Below are 2,635 nucleotides of genomic sequence, written 5' to 3'. Positions count from 1 at the left end.
GAAACCCACTGAGGACTCCAGGACTCTCCTTTACCCAGTCTGCTTGAATCATAAAGAACCTGCCCTGTGTCCATGCTGCCTCTACAATTGGCATAAGTCGGCAAGATGGATCTGATGCAGACGGGTGTGGAGCCCTCTGAAGACCTCAGGAGGGATTGAGGAGCAGACTGTGTTTGCCTGTGATAATGCTGGACGTGCCATGGCAGAACAGGTGGTGACTAGAGTCCAGGAGCTATGGGAAGAGCTAGAGATGCTACAGGAGCACGGGAGGAGTACAAGGTCTGGGGGCTGTGGAATGAGACCTTACCTGGAGGAGAAGATGGCCCAAGAGGATCAGCCAACGACCCCGGAGGCAGCAGAATCATCGGGGAGGGAAGGCCATCATTCGGAGCTCACCAGTGCTGATGCCAGGAAAGACTGATGGACTTGGACTTGGGATTGTAAAATCCCACCAGAAGGTGGAGGAACTTTGGCAGGTGATGTTCTGTTTTGGGGATTGTAGTGGCAGGATTGACACGGAGCAGGTTTTCTGATCCAGCAGACCGGGTAAAGGAGGAGTCCTGGAGCCCTTGGTAGCTTTTGCAGGCTTTTATTGGGATTTACCAGGTACATGGCAGGCAGGGGTGCTGGGGGAACTGGGAGCTGGCAGGCCTCCCAGCCCCCAGCTAGTCTTCACTCTGGGCTCTCCGGCCTTCTCTCACATTCTCTCTGCTTCTCTCATGGTTCTGCTTCTGCTTCTCTGCTTCTTCTCCCGGCTTCTCCGTCTCTATGACGCCACCCTTAAAAGCCCAGTCTTAGCCCAGGTGAATCCCACCTACATATGCCCACACCCTACTCCAGGTGCCCGCCATCAGGCATGCATTCAGGACCGCAGGGTTCCGTCATCTATCCTGATGGCGGGAGGGCAGAAAAGCCTGATACATTTTACCTTACCCTACAGGGATCCTGGAGGAGGATGGTATTGTTTGTACACCTCAGGAGATGGGAATCTGGGGGTGGCCACAAGCAGCCTGTGTACTGCCCAGCAGCCAGGGTGAGGTGTAGGGTCAGGAACTAGACACAGTGCAGGTTTTCTAATATCCAGCTGACCGGGTAAAGGAGGAGTCAGAGCCCTCAGTGGTTTTTTGCAGGTCTTTTATTGGAGTTCACCAGGCATATGGCAGGCAGGGGTGCTGGGGGGCCGGGAGGCTGGCAGTCCTCCCAGCCCCCAGCAAATCCTCGCTCTATCTGGGCTCTCTGGCGTTCTCTGCTTCTCTGCTCTTCTGTTCGTTCTGCTGCTTCTCGGCCTCTGTTCATTCTTGGCTTCTTGGCTTCTGCTGGTGTCCCCGTGATGCCGCCCTTAAAAGCAGTCTTAGCCCAGGTGAATCCCATCTACATATGCCCACACCCTATTCCAGGTGCCCGCCATCAGGCATGCATTCAGGACCACAAGGATCCATCATCTGTCCTGATGGTGGGAGGGCAGAAAAGCCTGACATTTTTCCTTACCCTACAGTCTACTCCCTCAGGGTTTTCTACCATATAGTCTTCATATATACAATTTTCTTAGCAAATAAACACTGCAGCCATGGCCCACAAAAGCAAATACATCACAATATAACAACAAAATACAACAGAACACAAATAAGTCTAGGCAGGGCCCCAACCTAGTGGCAAAGACAATTATTGGTACCAGCAGATGAGCCACCAAATCTGCTGCCGAAGGCACTGCTCATACGAGGGAGGGGAACCACTCACGGCATCTACTGTAACACACCAGGAGCCGTCAGGCTTCCTGGCCTTCTCTGGCTGTAGTCTCGGCTACAAGCCACACACAGCATCCGCCCCCAGGATGCACTAGTTCTGGGATTGGAGATTCTATTCTAGTGTTGGGGGTAATCTCCAACCCTCAGGGTTTCTGTCTGCAGTCGCTCCAACACTCGGCCTTCATGGCCACCAAAGCGACTCGCAGACCCCTGCACTCAGGCCAACCCACTGCACAAGCACTTGGGTCGGGGATCCAAACTCTGCATGCGGCTTGGGCTCCACCCCAAGTCACGTTCCCCACCCGTCTCCCAAGGACGGGTTCCTCAGCGCCTCACCCTCACTTGACAACGAGCAGGGCATCACCCACAGGTGATTTTACGAGACTCACTGGCCTTCCTCAGCTTACTTAGTGCTTAGCAGCCACTCAGGGCTTCCCAAACTTAGCATTAGCACCAGCTTTTGCCTTCTCAGTTGGCTTATCTCCTCCGCCTAGCTGCTGGGCATACACAGGCTGCTTTTGGCCATCAAGGCCCACTGGCCACCCCCAGATTCTCAAAAAAAAAAAAACATAACCTGCCAAGGTCCTCCGCCTTCTGGCGGGATTGTCAGTCCAAGTTCATCAGTCCGAGTCCATCAGTCCAAGTCCATTAGGCCAAGTTCATTGGCCTCTCCCTGAATCAGCACTGGCGAGCTCCGAATCGTGGTCCTTTCTTCACCGAAGATTCTTGCTGCCTCAGGGGTTGTTGGCTGGTCCTCTCGGGCAACTCCTCCACACGAGGTCTCATCCTGCAGCTCCTGAACCTCGTCCATCTCCTGTGCAGCCATGACGGCTCCAGCGTCATCACAGGGAAACAGTCTGTTACTCCTTAGTCCCTCCAGGTCTTCGGAG

Source organism: Talpa occidentalis, unplaced genomic scaffold (genome assembly GCF_014898055.3).
Source record: "Talpa occidentalis isolate TD23 unplaced genomic scaffold, MPIMG_talOcc4v2.1 talOcc4.2, whole genome shotgun sequence".
Classification (NCBI taxonomy): domain Eukaryota; kingdom Metazoa; phylum Chordata; class Mammalia; order Eulipotyphla; family Talpidae; genus Talpa; species Talpa occidentalis.
This window is presented reverse-complemented; position numbering follows the sequence as displayed.